We start from the raw sequence: 23,849 nt of genomic DNA, 5'->3' as shown, positions 1-23,849 counted from the left end.
TGGAACAATGTTAGGAAAACACTGTTGTCTCGTGTAGGATATAGTTACACTGTTTTAGAAATCAAGTTAGAATCTTACTGTAGTATATTTTTGGGATAGCTTCTTACATAAAATCTTGAATCGTTTCACTTACTACCACGTTTCACTTACGGTACATTTTACCTAATTAGGAAGTAGTATCCTTTTACAGTAATCAGACACTGATCTCGTGTAAGAATATGGCAGAGTCTATCGACCAAATGTAATTTCAGGTTATATAGATAAACAGACAAACATATGTCCGCTTGTTTATACTTTTTTGTTATCATCACTACAATAGAAAGGTTTATATAATTAATTGTATTAGGTATGTACTTTAACGATATACACGTCTGTCCAGTGACAGTCCGGGATACATTTATGGACGTGAATGGAATGTAGTACAATGAAACCTGAGATTTATTGATAATGTTCACGTATATAATCATTTTGGTTTGGTTTATTTGTGTTTTAAGGACGTGTCAGGTTTTGGTGGTGGAGAAAAGTCGGGGTTCCCGGAGAAAACGCCCACCGATCGCGACTTACGGCCAGTACCTGGCGACTGCCCCACGTAGGTCTCGAACCCGCGACCAGTGGTGGAGGGCTAGCGGTAGCAGAGTTACTTTAACCACTTGGCCACCACGGCCCCCTAATCATTTTGTATGGTTCGTAGTAGTGACCGGTTATGTATACGTACTTGACATCATATTTAACGGGGTCTACTAACCAAATGGTGTGTCTGAATTATGAAATAACAATATCGGCAAGTGTACTGTGTCATAATGTTTTGTTCAAAGTAATTCAATTCAATGTATATTTATTTCTCCAAAATTTGGCAACCTCATATTGTCTACACTGTTTGAATTGCTTCCTTGTCCCATAAACCAATTTTAAGTAATTCGTATCCCAGAAAGATGTGTATGTAAGGATCAAGTGTTATATGAGAATTTACTGTTGATATTACTTCTTTGACCAATATATATATACAAAGAAATTGCCAGGACGAGATCTCATTTATAATGAGTATTTGACCATGTGGACAGTTTGAGGAATATGTTCCTTTGGCTACTGTGACGTACACACTTTCCGTACACATGCGAAGCCAATAGGAAATATTATTTGTATTTCGTAGACTGAATTTGCTACAAAAAGACATCAAACCAACACCTTAATTACTCAACTCTGGACAATTATATAATGGATTTCTGGAACAAGTTATTCACGGAAACAACATAAAGACAGTCGCGTAAATACCGAAACAAATACCGACTCATTGTCTAAAAGCCATATATTGGAGAAGGTTATCTTCATGTCTTCAATAGCGATTTTTGTTTGTTCGATACCCGAAATGTCATCGCCACTAGCAACATGTAGTGTAATCCGAACTACAGGAACTGTGAGGTAGTCACTATCGACTCGTGTCTACGTCACATCCTGTACGACATACAGGAACTGTAAGGTAGTCTCTATCGACTCGTGTCTACGTCACATGCTGTACGACATACAGGAACTGTAAGGTAGTCTCTATCGACTCGTGTCTACGTCACATGCTGTACGACATACAGGAACTGTAAGGTAGTCACTATCGACTCGTGTCTACGTCACATGCTGTACGACATACAGGAACTGTAAGGTAGTCTCTATCGACTCGTGTCTACGTCACATGCTGTACGACATACAGGAACTGTAAGGTAGTCACTATCGACTCGTGTCTACGTCACATGCTGTACGACATACAGGAACTGTAAGGTAGTCTCTATCGACTCGTGTCTACGTCACATGCTGTACGACATACAGGAACTGTAAGGTAGTCTCTATCGACTCGTGTCTACGTCACATGCTGTACGACATACAGGAACTGTAAGGTAGTCACTATCGACTCGTGTCTACGTCACATGCTGTACGACATACAGGAACTGTAAGGTAGTCACTATCGACTCGTGTCTACGTCACATGCTGTACGACATACAGGAACTGTAAGGTAGTCACTATCGACTCGTGTCTACGTCACATGCTGTACGACATACAGGAACTGTAAGGTAGTCACTATCGACTCGTGTCTACGTCACATGCTGTACGACATACAGGAACTGTAAGGTAGTCACTATCGACTCGTGTCTACGTCACATGCTGTACGACATACAGGAACTGTAAGGTAGTCACTATCGACTCGTGTCTACGTCACATGCTGTACGACATACAGGAACTGTAAGGTAGTCACTATCGACTCGTGTCTACGTCACATGCTGTACGACATACAGGAACTGTAAGGTAGTCACTATCGACTCGTGTCTACGTCACATGCTGTACGACATACAGGAACTGTAAGGTAGTCACTATCGACTCGTGTCTACGTCACATGCTGTACGACATACAGGAACTGTAAGGTAGTCACTATCGACTCGTGTCTACGTCACATGCTGTACGACATACAGGAACTGTAAGGTAGTCACTATCGACTCGTGTCTACGTCACATGCTGTACGACATACAGGAACTGTAAGGTAGTCACTATCGACTCGTGTCTACGTCACATGCTGTACGACATACAGGAACTGTAAGGTAGTCTCTATCGACTCGTGTCTACGTCACATGCTGTACGACATACAGGAACTGTAAGGTAGTCACTATCGACTCGTGTCTACGTCACATGCTGTACGACATACAGGAACTGTAAGGTAGTCACTATCGACTCGTGTCTACGTCACATGCTGTACGACATACAGGAACTGTAAGGTAGTCACTATCGACTCGTGTCTACGTCACATGCTGTACGACATACAGGAACTGTAAGGTAGTCACTATCGACTCGTGTCTACGTCACATGCTGTACGACATACAGGAACTGTAAGGTAGTCACTATCGACTCGTGTCTACGTCACATGCTGTACGACATACAGGAACTGTAAGGTAGTCACTATCGACTCGTGTCTACGTCACATGCTATACGACATACAGGAACTGTAAGGTAGTCTCTATCGACTCGTGTCTACGTCACATGATGTACATCATTAACAGTACAAAGCGCGTTCGAGGAAACTCAGCATTTTACAAATGTCAAACATGGACCTATTTGTTAGGATCAGAACAGGGTTTCTCCGTTCATCTTGTTCCCTGAGCCTTTCTATTCATTAGCGGTCTTCGATGTTTTAAATATATAGCCCCGGGTTTTTTGTCTAACCTTTACTGAATTCCATGACGTATCCATACGTTACCATGGAGATAGTTTCTCCTATACCCATCACTACTAGCTCCGTCTGATTGGCGCAATAACTACCCGTCTAAACACAACACACCAGTGGCAGTCGGGTATTGACCTTTTGGTGAATGTCTCAGTAACAAATCTTTATGTGCGTAAACAGACATGCCTAGGTTTCGTCATTTATTAAGATTCTCCATAACAATTTCACCAAGTTATGAATAGTACAAATGTTTTATTATAAAAACGTATTTTTGCGTGGAGAACGTTTCACGAGTTTGCTCTTCATGTTATTCACGGTGTGGACATTTTTGCGTTGATGATGGTGGTGAATTAAATATTTCATAGTAAGTGATTATGACTCATAGTGTGACAACATCTTACAAAGTATATTTATATTTTATAATGTCTCTATCTTACAAAGTATGTCAATGTTATATAATGTCTCTATCTTACAAAGTATGTCAATGTCATATAATGTCTCTATCTGACAGTATGTCAATGTTATATAATGTCTCTATCTGACAAAGTATGTCAATGTCATATAATGTCTCTATCTGACAAAGTATGTCAATGTTATATAATGTCTCTATCTTACAAAGTATGTCAATGTCATATAATGTCTCTATCTGACTAAGTATGTCAATGTTATATAATGTCCCTATCTGACAAAGTATGTCAATGTCATATAATGTCTCTATCTGACAGTATGTCAATGTCATATAATGTCTCTATCTGACAAAGTATGTCAATGTTATATAATGTCTCTAGCTGACAAAGTATGTCAATGTCTTATATGTCTCTATCTGACAGTATGTCAATGTGATATAACGTCTCTATTTGACAAAGTATGTCAATGTCGTATAATGTCTCTATCTTACAAAGTGTGTCAATGTTATATAATCTCCCTATCTGACAAAGTATGTCAATGTCTTATATGTCTCTATCTGACAGTATGTCAATGGCATATAATGTCTCTATCTGACAAAATATGTCAATGTCATATAACGTATCTATCTGACAAAGAATGTCAATGTCATATAACGTATCTATCTGACAAAGAATGTCAATGTCATATAACGTCTCTATCTGACAAAGTATGTCAAGGTTATATAATGTCTCTATCTTACAAAGTATATCAATATGTTTAATACTGTCAATATAGTACATATTATGTCAATATATTTTATAGTGACAACATCTGACAAAGTACGTGTATGTTCAATCGTTGATATGTTAGTTATGGAGTCAATTTGTTCTCACGTTAATGTTTTCACGATCATTTAGTAAATGCGATATCAGCAAAAACTTCTAGGTCTCGAAAAAATAATTCCACAAAGCATTGCCAATATTTGCATTTTGTGCAAAACACTAAGCAATGTATTTTAATAGTAATTAAAACTGGTATTGGAGTTCCTATCTACGCTATTCAGTGTTTGACTTATGTTGTACAGGTGCCGTGAGCAATCTCGTCAGCGAGAGTAGCTCATGTATATATTACATATGTACGAGATACCACATGTAGTCCAGGTGTGGGAGGAATCATCAACTCACGATACGGAACAACCAACACACGTAGTCAAATTCAACTCTGGTAGCAGTTCTACACTACCGTGGTCGACATCGTATTTTATGTTATGAAGTCTGTTACAAAATTCAGTGTATGTCCAATAGATGAACTCGTGTTTGTGTATTACTAAACTCTTTAAGACATATCAAAAATACAGTATATAATTTCCTGAAAGGAAGTACAACAGAAACACAATAGTCAAGACGACCCTTTGTAAAACAGTATTACAGAAATAGCAAACAAAGAGTCTGTGCTACGGCAGCAGAAGAGCATTTTGTGAAAACAATCATTAAAAATCGTATAGATTATAGCTTTAACACTGGTATATGTGTCACGTTATTCTTTTTCAATTATAGCGATGTAGAGTTCTCCATTATTGTATTAGATATATGAGCCATCGTATGTTCATCACTTTGGGCTTTCCTGTGCCAAGGCTTTTTGCCTCAGGTAAATCATGGGAGAATGAGGAAATAAGGCGTTATGTTCAAGTGCTTGTATACTAATATCTCTGAGGTTGAAGTTACCAGCGTACACTCTAGTACCTGATCGCTTTGTTGTGTTCAATACATAAGCCATATGTAATTAGTTTGGTGACCAGTATTGCATAAGGTTCCATGTGAAAGTATGATAAGAAGCTCAATGAGTACTGCTATAAAACAGCATAGGATTTTAATTAAATCAATCTGTAATGATGACCTTTTCTCACCCTTCAAAGGAGTATTTCCCTATCAAGCCGGAAAAGATAAGCTTTTCTCCCACCCTTCACAGGTGTGTCTCCCGTTTTAACCGGGAAAGATCAGCTTGTTACCCCCTAGGGGAAGATAGCATCATGTCGATAAAACTATGCTACACCTCTTTGACACATACGTGAGTAGTGTATTATATTAGGGCTGTGAAATATGGAGTAGTTATAAAGGAGTTGAAATAGAAAGGGTTCATATGGAATTTTGTAAAAATATACTGTGTGTTAAAAAATCTACGTGCAATGCTATGGTATATTTTGAGCTTGGACGACTTCCTCTGGCAAACAATCAGATGCTTCGAATGTTTAAATATTGGTTTAAGTTGTTAAATTGTGAAAATTGTATTCTAAAAGAAGCATATCAGTTTTTATTGAAAGAAACTTGGAGGGAAAACCCGAAACACAATTGGTTATTATTCATAAAGCATAAATTATTTGAACTAGGGTTTGGATATATATGGCTAAGGCAGGCAGCTACCGACATCTGTCTACTACCTATTATTAAACATCGCATAGATGATCAGGCAAAACAAACTTTATTCAACTCGTTGGCAATCTCAAGTAAATGTGATCTCTATAGATATATGATAGATACCGTGATGTTGCAATATTATTTAACAAAGTTTATACCAAAACAACGTCGAATTATGATTACCAAATTACGTATGTCAGCTCACAATCTTGCAATAGAAACGGAAAGATACAGGAATGTTGCAAGAAATAAAAGATATTGCAGTAACTGTGACCTAATAGAGATAGAAGATGAATTTCATTTTCTTTTTACCTGCCCACGTCAACTAGATCTAAGGAGAAAATATATTACAAATTATTACTGGCAAAAACCATCTGTATTCAAACTTATCGAATTAGTAAATACACACAATGTAAAAGAGTTATAAGACGACGACGACGACGACGACGACGATGATGATGATGATGAAAGCGATGGGATTATGATTTCGATGATGTTGTTGTTGCTGCTCATTTGTGATGAATGTGCCAGTAATATGTAAATATATGTTGTACTTGAGATTATTTGTTGAAAATCCTATAAGTTGTAAACTTTACGGAAATAAAATGAATAGATTAGCACGTGTTCAATTGTGACGTCATTAAAATGTGTCACCGGTAAATGTGACGTCATCAAAAGAGAATGACGATATCCATACCCCACATGTGTTTTTGTTTACAAACATTGCAGACTACTGTCGATGGAGTTGTGACTGAAATGATAGGATGAGAGAAAAATAATCATCCTCTACCTTGAGGGCGAAGGAGAGAAATCTCCAACCCTCGGGGTGATTATTTTGTTGTCTTACCCTCGGCAGAGCCTCGGGTTAGACAATCAAAAAACATCTTCCCTCGGGTTGGAGATTTCTGTCACACCAACATGGTAAGGGATGATTATTTTTTACCATAACCGTAATGAGTCGATGGTAACGTACAAAGCTTTAAAACATTGTCTCTTTGACAGGTATTCGAACCCTTGAACTGAACACCATGATGTACCTCACCCTGATGTAATAGGAACCAAGATACATCTCCCGCAAACACGCAGGCATACAAACAAAGGGAGATATTACCCAGGTGGCATATGACCAGTAGTTAGCGCTTGATAAGATAGCTTCTCAAATTCCTCAAAATTGTTCTGATTTATGCATTTTTTTATAAATATGTATATATGTTGATTGTATTGATTGTCTATGCACTGTAAAGCGCTTTAGCGTTGCTTATGTACTTAACTTTAGCACGTAGTTGCGGACTTTTTTTGTACTTTGTTTATATTTTGTAATATCCTTTTCTATGGTAAATCTACTGCACGTGTCAATCAATAAATTTTAACACTTCTGTACTGCAGCATGTGTATTCTTTTCCCGATCATTTACCTGCAGGGGTGTTATTTTATGGAATATTGACGAATTATAACATTAGATCAGATAAAGACTGTACTAGATAAGACATACGTACAGTGGCTTTACATCATGTCACAATCCCACACACCCACGAACCACATAGCAATACGATATATTTTCTATATATGATGCTAGTTTCAGGTAAAATTCGAACATGTCAGCATAAATGTAGACACGAAAAGGCATAAACCCTGACACAAACCGCATATAGAACAAAAAGTTAATATTCAGTCGGAATCTCCAAAGGGGTATCGCCATTTAACGACGCCATTTGTCCAACTCATTATCACCTACATTTAGATCTCAAAACACATCATGTATACATGTTACTTATTTGTCGATGTTAAATCAATCGGTACATAACAAACCATTTCACACATATCAACCCACACATATTTCTACTTATTATTTTTTAAATAAGTGTTTCGTTGCTTAGTATTCCCAGCGTACATTTTACATAACAAGGTGGTTGACTCTGCCAGTGGACTATTAGTCCCCAAGATTGGTCGTAGCCTTGTTCTCTGCTGGTGGACTATTAGTCCCCAAGATTGCTCGTAGCCTTGTTCTCAGCTGGTGGACTATTTTGCCCCGATATAGGTCGTAGCCTTGTTCTCTGCTGGTGGACTATTAGTCCCCGAGATAGGTCGTAACCTTGTTCTCTGCCAGTGGACTATTAGTCCCCGAGATTGGTCGTAGCCTTGTTCTCTGCTGGTGGACTATTAGTCCCCGAGATTGGCCGTAACCTTGTTTCTCTGCCGTTGGTGGACTATCAGTCCCCAAGATTGGCCGTGGACTTGTTTCTCTGCCGGTGGTCGACTATCAGTCCCAAAGATTGGCCGTAGACCTGTACTCTGCTGGTGGACTATTAGTCTCCGAGATTGGCCGCAACATTGTTTCTCTGCCGGTGGTGGACTATCAATCCCCAAGATTGGCCTTAGCCTTGTATTCTATTGGTGGACCATCAGTCCCCGGATTGGCCGTACTTTGTACAATATTGGTGGACTCAGTCCCCGAGATTGGCCGTAGTTTGTACACTATTGGTGGACCATCAGTCCCCAAGATTGGCCGTAGCCTTGTACTCTGCTGGTGGACTATTAGTCTTTGCGATTGGCCGTAACATTGTTTCTCTGCCGGTGGTGGACTATCAATCCCCAAGATTGGCCTTAGCCTTGTACTCTATTGGTGGACCATCAGTACCCGGATTGGCCGTACTTTGTACAATATTGGTGGACCCAGTCCCCGAGATTGGCCGTAGTTTGTACACTATTGGTGGACCATCAGTCCCAGAGATTGGCCGTAGCCTTGTTCTCTATTGGTGGACCATCAGTCCCAGATTGGCCTTAGCCTGCCTTGTACACTGTTGGTGGACCCTCAGTCCCAGAGATTGGCTGTAGCCTTGTTCTCTATTGGTGGACCATCAGTCCCAGAGATTGGCCGTAGCCTTGTTCTCTATTGGTGGACCATCAGTCCCAGATTGGCCTTAGCCTGCCTTGTACACTATTGGTGGACCATCAGTCCCAGAGATTGGCTGTAGCCTTGTTCTCTATTGGTGGACCATCAGTCCCAGATTGGCCTTAGCCTGCCTTGTACACTGTTGGTGGACCCTCAGTCCCAGAGATTGGCTGTAGCCTTGTTCTCTATTGGTGGACCATCAGTCCCAGAGATTGGCTGTAGCCTTGTTCTCTATTGGTGGACCATCAGTCCCAGATTGGCCTTAGCCTGCCTTGTACACTATTGGTGGACCATCAGTCCCAGAGATTGGCTGTAGCCTTGTTCTCTATTGGTGGACCATCAGTCCCAGATTGGCCTTAGCCTGCCTTGTACACTGTTGGTGGACCCTCAGTCCCAGAGATTGGCTGTAGCCTTGTTCTCTATTGGTGGACCATCAGTCCCAGAGATTAGCTGAGCCTTGTACAAAGAGTTGTACTTGATTCTGACACGACTTACATGTAATGCTAATTTCAGAATATACCTGTCAAATATTGTCACTCCTTTGACTTTAGTTACACGTATAAGCCCTCAATATACGAAATCGATATATGATAAAATACATATTTACGTTTTAGACCCTTGCATCAACAAAGTCTTGTTTTATAAAGGAGCTTCTTACAAGTACTACATATTTCTAGTTATTACATGTATTATATTTTCAAATCCGATGAATACCGATAGGTACTATAAACAAATACGTCACACCAGACATTACTTTACAAGTTTTACATTGGTATACCGTTGTGTATAAAACAAGGATGCAAATCGACTCTCCCTGTATTGAAACCAGGAATTGTGAAAGCGTCTTTACAAACAATGTGAGAACATAGGTTCATAACACAACAACCTCACATTTATCTGTCAAAGATGAATATATAGGTTCATAAAAATAACACTCACATGTATTTGCCTAAGATTAAAATAAAGGTCCATAACGCAATAATCCTCACAGTTATGTGTCTAAGATGAATATGTATGTTCATAACACAATAACCCACATCTTTATTTCTCTAAGATGAGTATAAATGTTCATAACACAATAACCCACATATTTATTTGTCTAAGAAGAATATATATATCCATAAAACAATACGCACATATTGTATTTATCTAAGATGAAAGAATCACCACACAATTACATATACACTTCCCTTAGTCTTTAAATTCATAGCAATTGGTAGAGTTGATAACATGAGTAACCCACTTCCGGTCTTGTACTTTATCAACAGATATAATACTCGTGCCCGTGTCTGACATGTCCTTGAACTTACTCGGACGTTCTCTGAAGACCAATCCCTTTACGGCGTTTTGTGTAACATTGTTTTCCTTTAACACTGCTGACACTGTAATAATAGTATACTTAAAGTTGTAAGAATATCTCTGTGTTGTTTTGTAAACGACACCAGCGAGCCTAGTGACGACGTCACATAAAACAACCACTAACAAGTCAATATCTTGTCGTGGCAAAATACAGTTTTCAGTAGAAGTTCAGACAAACATGAATTTCCACCCTTCGGCCCTCAGTATCACCAATCAGATCTAGAAGGACGACCTAGTTGTACGATGCAGCGTAATTCATGTTTAGCTAACTGTGTATATTACCGAATGTCAAAGGTACAATTACATGTGTGTGTTACGTTCATCTTCCCACGTTACACTTACTAACATCTATATCTTAACTCAATTATAATTGATGACGTATTAATGTTAGACTCTGTACTGACAGATGAACATAGATGAGTGACGGCTTTGATAAAAACTACTGCCTTACAACGACAAAGATCCCGAAGGACGTATTGGTCCACGACGAAATACAGATATAAGAGTTACTATTGAACGATCACGCTAGTTTTTTTTACTACGAACAAGGCGAAAGAAGATCTTTAGATGCTTAAAAAAAGTAACAATATCACTACCTCATGACGCTCTATATATGCTGACGTCACAATACATAAAGGGAGGTAAGTGTTACATTTCAGGTTTCGCGCACTATGATCAAATAGACTCTTTTCTTTTACGTCTAAAATGATGGCAGTGTGTACTTTGGAGAAGAAAAAAACCAATCTTTTGATGACATAAAATGTTCGTTCAGTTTAATTTTCATTTATTTATACTGTATATGCATCAACACTACATTTCTACAAGGGCTTGTTTCTGATGTATTGTCAAAGACACAGTTTTGTAGTTACGAACCCCGACCAGCATCATATACTATTCTATCTGCATTGTGTTCAATTATTATGAATATGAAGTTTATTTAGAGGAAATGAGAGAAGTCATGTAAGAGCTTATATTTGACGTAATGAATGATGCTATACTGAAAACAATCCGTATGATTCCAGAAACTGAAGAAATAATTATGCGAATATTGATAGGCGATATAAATATATACTCGTAGAGCCATCAACTGATAACGTTGATATGCTTAAGCCTTACTCTAATCAGGGACGAATACTGCTGTCCTGTATTCAATTAGAATAGCTATGCATTAATTGGGCGCAGAGAAAGAAACAAAAGAAAAAAAAAACTCGATAAAATTAACATTATTTACAAATATAACCAACGTTCACTAATGATATGTTATGATCATTATCCCTGATATAACACAACGTTTACCAGAAAACATTTTTTTTTAATACTTATATAAAACCACGGTAACACGTGCCTCACATATTGCGTGTTATTGCACAAATATTTATATACACATACATATAAAATGACTGCAATCATCAGTGCAAGTAAATATAGTAAAGGTAGGAGATGCGCGATGTCACCACATAGAGATTTTTCATCGATCTGTACATCCTATACCCCTTTACAGGTAACACTTACCTGTGTGACGCTCAGTCTAACAGGGTAACTACACATGGACTCTCAGAGCTGTCACCTAGGTTTAGTTAGTAAAAACAAAAATCTCCTCCACGGCCAACAAAGTTAAAGAGAACAACAGTCCACGATTCAAAATGAATCCCACATCAAACGCAACAGTGTGTAATGCCCAAGGCCTCCAGGTATCCTCCAGGTATCCTCCCTGATCGCTACATCACAAAGCTGTCTCTATAGGTATATTACATCCCTGTATGTTTTACAATAGAGCATCTCTACAAATAAGCAGTTTGCTCCCATCCCCTGTATCTACCTGTGTGACTGGCAGTGTACATCGCCTGGTGCTTCACATCTGTGCCACGTTATCGATCCCGACCAACAATTATGGAAACCCATGTCATTACGTTCGATTGTACACGTGCGGCATTAAAGGCGGGAACGGATACTTTCACATGGGTATTTTCTCATGGGTTGTGTTTTGTAATGATTTATATCTAAAATGTGTAGTGAACAAAACGTGACACGTGACAATCTTTGCCACTAAAGTAAATCTGTGTTAAAGATTTTTTGCAAGCTGTAGCATATTGTAACTTCACAGGATATCCACTATCCAGTAAATTATTTTCTATTTTTAACGAGCTAATCTATTACATACCCCGAGGTTGTAATGATGTATGTGCATAAATTTAGGAAGTGGAATTAATTTTAGAATTAAATCAATTTTAGAATTTTTCGAAAGTCGTACGCGCCGAAACGTATTGTTGGGAGGCAAATGTTCCTAATATTCCCACGCACGCGAGTCCCCTGGTGAAAGTCTCGATAGACATATAAGAAACGGCTTTTCGTAATTGAATATTGAATTTCCATGGAACATTTTATTACAAAAAGTATTGAGTTAATTAGATATCCGGGATAGAATTCACATTGTTGATAAGTGTTTGTGACGTATCGTCCAATACCTGTCTACAATGATAAACTCTATAATGAATATTCCCTTCTGTATAACTCTCTATAATGAATATATCCTTCTGTATAACTCTCTATGATTAACACTCCCTTCTGTAAAACTCTCTATAATGAATACTCCCTTCTGTATAACTCTCTATAATGAATACTCCCTTCTGTATATCTCTCTATAATGAATATTCCCTTCTGTATAACTCTCTATAATGAACACTTTCTTCTGTATAACTTATTATAATGAATACTTTCTCCTGTATACCTCTCTCTAATGAATACTCTCTTCTGTATAACTCTCTATAATAAATACTCCCTTCTGTATAACTCTCTATAATGAATACTTTCTCCTAAATACCTCTCTCTAATGAATATATCCTTCTGTATAACTCTCTATGATTAACACTCCCTTCTGTATAATTCTCTATAATGAATACTCCCTTCTGTATAACTCTCTATAATGAATACTTTCTCCTGTATACCTCTCTCTAATGAATACGTCCTTCTATATAACTCTCTATGATTAACACTCCCTTCTGTATAACTCTCTATGATTAACATTCCCTTCTGTATAACTCTCTGTAATGGATACTTTCTCCTGTATACCTCTCTCTAATGAATACGTCCTTCTATATAACTCTCTATGATTAACACTCCCTTCTGTATAACTCTCTCTGATGAATACTTCCTTCTGTATAACTCTCTATGATTAACACTCCCTTCTGTATACCTCTCTCTAATGAATACGTCCTTCTATATAACTCTCTATAATGAATACTCCCTTCTGTAAAACTCTCTATAATGAATACTCCCTTCTATATAACTCTCTATGATTAACACTCCCTTCTGGATAACTCTCTCTGATGAATACTTCCTTCTGTATACCTCTCTATAATGAATCCTCCCTTCTGTATAACTCTCTATAATGAATACATCCTTCTGTATAACTCTCTATAATGAATACTTCCTTCTGTAAAACTCTCTCTAATGAATAGTTGCTTCTGTATAACTCTCTATAATGAATACTTCCTTCTGTAAAACTCTCTCTAATGAATAGTTGCTTCTGTATAACTCTCTATAATGAATACTTCCTTCTGTAAAACTCTCTCTAATGAATAGTTGCTTCTGTATAACTCTCTATAATGAATACTTCCTTCTGTAAAACTCTCTCTAATGAATAGTTGCTTCTGTATAACTCTCTATAATGAATACTTCCTTCTGTATAACTCTCTATGACTAACACTCCCTTCTGTATACCTCTCTCTAATGAATACGTCCTTCTATACAACTCTCTATGATTAACACTCCCTTCTGTATACCTCTCTATAATGACTACTCCCTTCTGTATAACTCTCTATGATTAACACTACCTTCTGTATACCTCTCTCTAATGAATACGTCCTTCTATACAACTCTCTATGATTAACACTCCCTTCTGTATAACTCTCTCTAGTGAATACTCCCTTCTGTATAACTCTCTATTATGAATACTTTCCCCTGTATACCTCTCTCTAATGAATACGTCCTTCTATATAACTCTCTATGATTAACCCTCCCTTCTGTATAACTCTCTATAATGAATATTCCCTTCTGTATAACTCTCTATAATGAATATTCCCTTCTGTATAACTCTCTATAATGAATACGTCCTTCTATATAACTCTCTATAATGAATACTCCCTTCTGTAAAACTCTCTATAATGAATACTCCCTTCTGTAAAACTCTCTATAATGAATACTCCCTTCTATAGAACTCTCTATAATGAATACTCCCTTCTGTATAACTGTCTATAATGAATACTCCCTTCTGTATAACTCTCTGTAATGGATACTCCCTTCTGTATACCTCTCTGTAATGGATACTCCCTTCTGTAGAACTCTCTATAATGAATACTCTCTTCTTCTACAATGTATGTATTAACTCGGTCACTGACATCAGTAAGCTGTTAATGGTGGGGTTTTCCCCACGAGTAACGTATGGAACCAAACAACAAAGGAGAGAGACTGTCTTTTTTAACACAGTTTTCTATTGTTCTTCAGAGTAACATTGAGATTCTTTGTTCGTTTAAATAGAGCGATGAAAACACTACACAAAACATTTCATCTTTTGAAAAGTTTAACTCGGCTACTACGGGAATTTGTCGTCTGTTCCATTGTAAAACAGAGCAAAAAAGAAACAACACCTATTTTTCATGTTTAAGAAGAGCGGGACTTTGTAATCTGTCTTCTTGCCTATAGTCCAGTAGAATAACAACCAGATTCTTGTCTCCCATAGCTTAATACAACGATAACCAGACTATCTCTTCTTTTCGATCTCCGATCCGTATGATCGTTTATGCACCTTTAAAGAACAGTGGTGGTTTTTCTACATGCGTCTCTACTACTGCTCTGTTACTTATATATTATAAAATTACTTACGAATATATAACGCAGATTTAGTTGCTCCAGCGATAATTTTGCCAACAAATATTTGTCAAAATAATTATCTATACAATTGTTTTAAGACTCTGTTCAGAGGCCTTACACTAGTTCCCCAAGATGACGGGAGTCGAACCCACGTCTATCGACCGAGCGACTTTTGACGAATTTTCGTGTTGTTAGTCAATTCAGGAAACTACATGGTCATACTTTTAGGATTTTGTCTTTTCTGTCTTTCGCGTTGACCTTATTTTCATTCTGACCCTTTGAATTAAGTGGGAGTGGACTGCTACTTTTATGATAATGACCCTCATCATGATCACCTTCCCTGACCAAGGGGTCGGTACACTCTGTCCCTATGTGTATACAGTATCTGATCAGTACATGTCGTTATAGTCATTGGCATTCAATTTGGGTAATTGTATTTGGTGGAACCAGAATTCCCAATGCGCACATGTGCATGAACCCTCCTTGTATTAAACCTATGATCGTGACTGTCTCAATACGGGATGTATAATTAATATACAAATATAGGCGTAAACCAATCAAATAAATGACGACTTACGCGTGTATAGGTAGACTGGGAAGGCGCTGTTACATGATTATCTATTATGTATTAGCTATCATGTAAATAAACCTTCCGGGCTACCCTCGTCAGCATGGATGTACAATTGAGCGGCGAAGGGCCTGTTTATGAGTGTATATGTAACGAATATTTCGCTAAGCTTGAACACAAATAAAATTATCGCTATTATTCTTCTTTAACCAAATAGACTTGAATGAACTAAATATAACTGCTATGGAATAACAACAAACAACAGTATCAGCTTCTTAATTAAATTCGTTCCACAAATTGTTCATTATTTGTCTTATTGCTGATTTCCTGATGCATATTTTCCCTGTATCTTATTGGGGAGGATTTCCTGGTATCGCGAAAGATAGCTGTCTTTATTTCCTCCATTATCATGAAGATTATAAACAGTATGCATACATTCAAACACTTAAAAATATCACACTTTAAGAGTTATCATTAATAGTAGTTATTTTGTCAGATATAATGTAATTATTACTGAAGGCAGTCGGCCAAACAGCTAATCAAATAGTAATTCAACTAAACGTTTGGTCATAGCAGCAATGCTGACGCTGTTTTCAAGCATGAATTGATCCCATTCATCCTACTCGTTTACGATACGACTTCGACAGCCTCGTATTATCTTTGCCATGTCAGTGTCATCCAGTTAAGAAAAAAATGTGAAGTGCGTTGTACCCAATATATTTACCACGCTGTCAAATATAGAATTTCTTAGTCTGGTAGAGTTTACTACACTGTATTAAATGAACTATGACATTGCTACTTTGCGGTCCACATATATTACATGTTCTTGTAACTATATCATTTACATAAGTTATACATTCTGCTAGTTTCCAAATATCAGACGGATATTTTACGCCTAGATTCCAAAGCGGATGTAACTTCAAATTTGTCTGGATGTCTGAGTAGATTAAGTCCTCGATTTCTCATCTTGGTAGCAGTAGATAACATTTATAACTAATGTCTCCAGCTTGTTCTCCGATAGGGTCTCCATAATAACAGAAATCCGCGAAGAGGCTGCCAAAGTTGTATTATTCATGAATTCTTACAATATCGGGAATGAAGCCTGAAACGACTCTGTCTTTGACCACCAAGTTACACAAACGGGCATCCATGATATCTTCTTCTCATATATATTTTGCATGTCCTCTGTTCAAAAGATTCCAAAACAGCAATTTACACTTGTCCACATATTTCTTGATTCCCAATAGACCTAATGAAGAAATTGTAATAAACGAAGGTGAGTCATATTGGAATTCTTGACATCTTCTTGCTACTTTTCTTTGAAGTATTTAAATATTACCATGTTACCGACAGACAGATATTGTTCCGAAGTTCGCAGCCATATTTCAGTGACGGACGTAAGATATTCTTCCAAATAGTAACACTGAGCGCCGGAGACATTCCATGGTTGTGGGATCCTAATCCTATCATCCAACTGAATGACGTTTTAACCTTTTCCATCTGTAATAAAATGCATTCATCACTTGCCAGCGATGATGCCATAAGCAGACCAGCATACACAACGCTTTCCGTGTACTGTAGATAGGGTCCAAGATAGAAGACAGTTTCATACCGATTTGCTGCCGTTTGATATGTTTCCGGAAGTAACAATTGCACTTTTTTCACTATTATATTCCATTCGCCATTTGGGGACGATTCCCTGCTACATTGTAATATATTGTCCGGTATCTTATTGGTGACGATTTCCTGGTGTATATTGTCCTGTATCTTATTGGTGACGATTTCCTGGTGTATATTGTCCCGTTTCTTATTGGTGACGATGTCCTGGTGTATATTGTCTGGTATCTTATTGGTGACGATTTCCTGGTGTATATTGTCCGGTATCTTATTGGTGACGATGTCCTGGTGTATATTGTCTGGTATCTTATTGGTGACGGTTTCCTGTTGTATATTGTCCGGTATCTTATTGGTGACGATTTCCTGGTGTATATTGTCCTGTATCTTATTGGTGACGATGTCCTGGTGTATATTGTCCTGTATCTTATTGGTGACGATGTCCTGGTGTATATTGTCCTGTATCTTATTGGTGACGATTTCCTGGTGTATATTGTCCTGTATCTTATTGGTGACGATTTCCTGGTGTATATTGTCCTGTATCTTATTGGTGACGATTTCCTGGTGTATATTGTCCTGTATCTTATTGGTGACGATTTCCTGGTGTATATTGTCCTGTATCTTATTGGTGACGATTTCCTGGTGTATATTGTCCTGTATCTTATTGGTGACGATTTCCTGGTGTATATTGTCCTGTATCTTATTGGTGACGATTTCCTGGTGTATATTGTCCTGTATCTTATTGGTGACGATTTCCTGGTGTATATTGTCCTGTATCTTATTGGTGACGATTTCCTGGTGTATATTGTCCTGTATCTTATTGGTGACGATTTCCTGGTGTATATTGTCCTGTATCTTATTGGTGACGATTTCCTGGTGTATATTGTCCTGTATCTTATTGGTGACGATTTCCTGGTGTATATTGTCCTGTATCTTATTGGTGACGATTTCCTGGTGTATATTGTCCTGTATCTTATTGGTGACGATTTCCTGGTGTATATTGTCCTGTATCTTATTGGTGACGATTTCCTGGTGTATATTGTCCTGTATCTTATTGGTGACGATTTCCTGGTGTATATTGTCCTGTATCTTATTGGTGACGATTTCCTGGTGTATATTGTCCTGTATCTTATTGGTGACGATTTCCTGGTGTATATTGTCCTGTATCTTATTGGTGACGATTTCCTGGTGTATATTGTCCTGTATCTTATTGGTGACGATTTCCTGGTGTATATTGTCCTGTATCTTATTGGTGACGATTTCCTGGTGTATATTGTCCTGTATCTTATTGGTGACGATTTCCTGGTGTATATTGTCCTGTATCTTATTGGTGACGATTTCCTGGTGTATATTGTCCTGTATCTTATTGGTGACGATTTCCTGGTGTATATTGTCCTGTATCTTATTGGTGACGATTTCCTGGTGTATATTGTCCTGTATCTTATTGGTGACGATTTCCTGGTGTATATTGTCCTGTATCTTATTGGTGACGATTTCCTGGTGTATATTGTCCTGTATCTTATTGGTGACGATTTCCTGGTGTATATTGTCCTGTATCTTATTGGTGACGATTTCCTGGTGTATATTGTCCTGTATCTTATTGGTGACGATTTCCTGGTGTATATTGTCCTGTATCTTATTGGTGACGATTTCCTGGTGTATATTGTCCTGTATCTTATTGGTGACGATTTCCTGGTGTATATTGTCCTGTATCTTATTGGTGACGATTTCCTGGTGTATATTGTCCTGTATCTTATTGGTGACGATTTCCTGGTGTATATTGTCCTGTATCTTATTGGTGACGATTTCCTGGTGTATATTGTCCTGTATCTTATTGGTGACGATTTCCTGGTGTATATTGTCCGGTATCTTATTGGTGACGATTTCCTGGTGAATATTGTCTTGTATCTTATTACTGACGATAACCTGATGTACATTGTATGTTGTCCGGTATTTTATTGTTGTCTTTTCCCTTTGTCATGTTTTCCTGACCATTATTGCTGTCAATTCCCTTGTGTAGATTTGCCTGCAAGCTTTAGACAACAGAAAGCGACACATACGCAGTGATAGGTAATATCAAAGGTAGTTCTTTCCTGTCTGGGTATGACGATATTAAATGTGTTCCTATGTGAATCATGATCTTATATCTTTAAAATCATTATACAGTTTTTGATGTAAAAGTAATTTGCATTAGTCGATGACACCATTATCACCATGCAACAATGAGATTCTGTTTGTCGATGGTTTGTTTTGAACTAATATCGCCAGCTATTTTTCAAGACCAAATGCTGTTAACGATATCATTTGACTGATTGTGAAGGAGCTTGGTGGAACTCTGTCATTGTAAATCAAATAATTCAGTATACGTCTTATTTCTTTCCAGTACCATAGAAAATCTCCACAAGACCTGACAACCTCTGAGCTAATCTACTAACGACAGTACAACGTAACAACCCAGTGCCCGCCTTACCATACACACACGGGAGGTCTCGTGTTTGACCATTTTGAAACTTTTATTTATCGAGTTTTAGTTTTGCATCCCATGAGTATTTTTCATATTTCTCCATGCAACATATTGTAAGTGTTTGTTTTTTGATGTTTTCGTCTTCATCTTCTTCTCTGAGTATAATCACCGGCATTAATATGTAGTAAGTTTATTGCATAATTATGATATATAACCTACGATTTCAGGATTTCATGATATTTCGCCAAATAAACACATACAAACTGTTTTGTTGATAAACATATTGTTTCTTCGTGGCGTAATTAAGCAGTAATACATATAATGCATTACCACGAGTACCTTTTTTCATATTTTCTTTGAACGGAAGAAGTACCAGGCCTAAAATATACACGTTTGGCGGATCTGAAACAGCACGTTAAGGATTTACCCCGTGGTTTGGTTTGGTTTGGTTTAGTATTGTTTAACGTCCTATCAACAGCTATGGTCATTTAAGGACGGCCTTCCATGTGTGCAAGATGCATGCGTGTAGTGTATGCGCGTGTGTTTTGGGAGGCTGCGATATGTTCGTGTTTGTCGCCTTGTGATAGAGCGGAACTGATGCCGACTTTATAAGTGCTACCTCACTGAAACATACTGCCGAAGACACCAAGCAGGACACCCAACCGGGTCACAATATACTGACAACGGGCGAACCAGTCGCCCCACTCCTTAATTGCTGAGCGTTAAGGCCTCCTCACACATAGACGAACCCCACCCCCCCACGTCAACTTGCGTGTACTGGCGAAAAGGACTTGAGCAAAATTCGTTCCCATAAGTATATGTACGTTGTATATCGTTGGTGTGTTCGTATGGATGCGTTTGTTAGCTTTTGTATCTGTCTTTTGTACAAAAAATAAAAAAAATAAAAAAATAAATAAAAAAAATAAAAAAAACCTTTTGTGTCTGTTGCGATTTGTCTTGTTCGTCGGAAAATTTTGAGTATGTTGAAAAAATTGTGGCGAATAAAAGTTTCCTCTTTCATTCGTTCGTTTCAATACATTAACTAATCGGAAAGTCTTCGCATAGCGTTCGTCAACTGGCGTTAGAGGTTGCAATTTATCATGTCGTGATCAGCTAATTTGCATATCAAGTGATCGAGGACGATTCCATGACGAATCTTTGCGATAGTTTGCGAACTTATACGAAATGTAGCGAATAAAAACGTATTGTAGCTAATTGAATCCTGAATTTCATGACGAAGGAAAGCGAATTGTAACGATTGGTTGACGTTCAAAAACGAACGGCATACGCTTGCATACAAGTCATTACGAAGGGTAACTATGACATACGAATCCACGCGAATCATAACGCATCTAAATTTCTTGATAATCTCAACAATTTTGTGTAGTTCTTTAATTTTATATATAAAAGGAGGAGGCTAAATATCAAGAATATTAGTTATTCCTTCGTCAAAATGGAAGATATACAACGCCTTAGGCTGCAGTATGTGGCTGATATGGCCCACCAAGAAGTCTTCCAGCAACAATTTAACATCCACCAGTTCATCAGAGGCCGATTTGGGTGGAGAAGAGGAGCCAGAGCACGTCTGGAGAAGACCATGGCTGCATCCCGAGAGACGGCGCCAATTTGGCATCTATCATCAGCTCAGGGTTGAGCTCATCAGAAGAGAAGATCCTAGAACTTTCAAGATATTCCGTTGCATGCCAACTGAAATGTATGATGAAATATTCGAGAGGGTCCGTCATCGCCTCAGGAAACAACACACCTGGTAAAGGGATCCCTTGGATCAAGGCCTCAAGTTAGCTGTCACTCTACGCCACCTGGTTTCTGGTGCCAATCAGACATGCAGTACTCCTGACGGGTCGCTGAGAATACCCTCTCTGTAGTGGTCAGAGACGTCTGTCATGCTATATGTGAGGAATATGTCGATGAGGTTATGACAACCCCCACCACACCTGAAGAATGGAAACAACTGGCTGATGGTTTCCTCAAGAAGTGGAACTTTCCTAATTGTGTTGCTGCCATTGATGGCAAACACATAGCCATCTGAAAGCCTGCCAGCTCTGGTTCCTTATATACTTTTGCACTAACAAAATTTCAAAAAAGTTGAAATGAAACAGTAATACGACGTGGTGTCGAGTCGGAGGAAGTTAGAAGGCAAATGACCCCACCTGGTTTTCGCTAGTCTTGTTTAGCGTCCGGTAACGGCCGGATGCCGAAATACCCCTTCAGAAAACTTCCGACAGCTTCGTAAGCATGCGCAAAGTTGCGCTTCAGTTCGCATATTTGCGTTCCTCATCGCTAACTGAAAAAACAAAGATTTTTTGCGCGACCCAATGCACTCTAGCGAATAACAGTAACCGTTCGTCACACTTCGTAAATCATTCGCAACAAATAGTTCCCCTACGTTTACCTTTCGTTATATTTCCAATTATGTAACACATTTTCAAACAGTTTCGGCCAAAACTCGCCAGAACTGACAAATTTACCCAATTCGCCATGCTGCGTTTAATGGATTCGCCTATGTGTGAAGAAGCTTTTAAGCAAGAGTAGAAACTACCATTTTTACAGACGTCTCGGCCAGCGGACATAACCAAAGCCTTCCTCACAGGAGCGAACGCTCAACTAAAGGCCAAAAGTGAGGCATTGTCAATTCTTACGCCCTACCTGCAGGGACATACCCCGTGAGTAATATGCATATACGTACAACACTTACATGGCCTTGCTTTTGCTGATTTATTTACGTTGCTCTGAATTTAACAATCAACAGAGACATACCTGGCTTCATTGCTGGTTATACGAAAGGCAGGATATCCTAGGGTAAGATATGACAAGATATAAAGAAATTTACAATCGATAAATTGATTTATCTGATACATTAATCAGCGTTCACTCTACAGTTTCAAAAGCCCAATAGAAGTTTATAAACTACAAAAGGCGTCAGTGTTGATCAAAGCATGTCCGATCGATAATCCCACGTCGAGTTCATAGCCAAAATATGTCCAATTGATGCCACGAAGGGTTCCCTGTTTTAAAGTTGACTCTCTACGGATAAAAAGTTGTGATGTTATAGAGAAATGTAACGCAGGTAGCTTTCACTAATATTCTCGCTGCATGGCGACATTCTGTAACGCATGTCGTAAGTCAGACCCTGTTCTGATGACGGCGACGTTACCAGGGTGACTGGTACTCTTGTTAACCATCAGTCATACGTTACAATGTTATTTCCTAATCGTGTTTATTATCCAGGACAAAAATCGATAAAAATCATATCACGCTCGATAATGTTACGGCGACATTCGAAATTCGAAGTTCAGGCGTTGCATTACGAAACGTGAATTTAGTTAACGACGCAAAAAAACAACAAATAACAGATTGAAACGAACGTTTCCGGATTGGTCCCCTATAAACGTATAATTAAACTGTACTTTACGTAAAGGCATGAGGCAGAGTTCTAACTGTCACTAAATAAGACAGTTACTATTGTTACAAAACACGACTGTTATCATCGCCACAAAACACTACTGTTACCATCGTCACCAAACACGACTGATTACCATTGTCACCAAACACGACTGTTGACATTGTCACCAAACACGACTGATTACCATTGTCACCAAACACGACAGTTACCATTGACACCAAACACTACAGTTACCAACGTCACCAAACACGACTGATTACCATTGTCACCAAACACGACTGTTGACATTGTCACCAAACACGACTGATTACCATTGTAACCAAACACGACTGTTGACATTGTCACCAAACACTACTGTTACCATCGTCACCAAACACGACTGTTACCATTGTTACAAAACACGACTGTTACCATTGTTACAAAACACGACTGTTACCATCGCCACAAAACACTACTGTTACCATCGTCACCAAACACGACTGTTACCATTGTTACCAATCACAGCTATTAACATCGTCACCAAACATGACTGTTACCATCGTCACCAAACACTACTGTTGCCATTGTCACCAATCACGACGGTTACCATTGTTACAAAACACGACTGTTACCACCGTCACCAAACATTACTGTTACCATCGTCACCAACCACGACTGT

At 38.3% G+C, this 23,849-nt stretch overlaps 1 protein-coding gene across 1 annotated transcript in view; it reads right to left on the bottom strand.

The window, feature by feature from the left end:
- The window catches only part of LOC110460834, a 39,020-nt gene extending 26,873 nt beyond the window's left edge, over positions 1 to 12,147 (bottom strand). Inside the window, exon 1 of the mRNA XM_021514010.1 lies at positions 11,765 to 12,147. The gene's annotated coding sequence lies outside the window, so the exon portion shown is untranslated. The remainder of the gene's footprint in view (positions 1 to 11,764) is intronic.
- Positions 12,148 to 23,849: the final 11,702 nt, after the last annotated feature.

This window comes from Mizuhopecten yessoensis, unplaced genomic scaffold (genome assembly GCF_002113885.1).
Source record: "Mizuhopecten yessoensis strain PY_sf001 unplaced genomic scaffold, ASM211388v2 scaffold10485, whole genome shotgun sequence".
In the NCBI taxonomy this organism is placed as follows: domain Eukaryota; kingdom Metazoa; phylum Mollusca; class Bivalvia; order Pectinida; family Pectinidae; genus Mizuhopecten; species Mizuhopecten yessoensis.
This window is presented reverse-complemented; position numbering and strand designations above follow the sequence as displayed.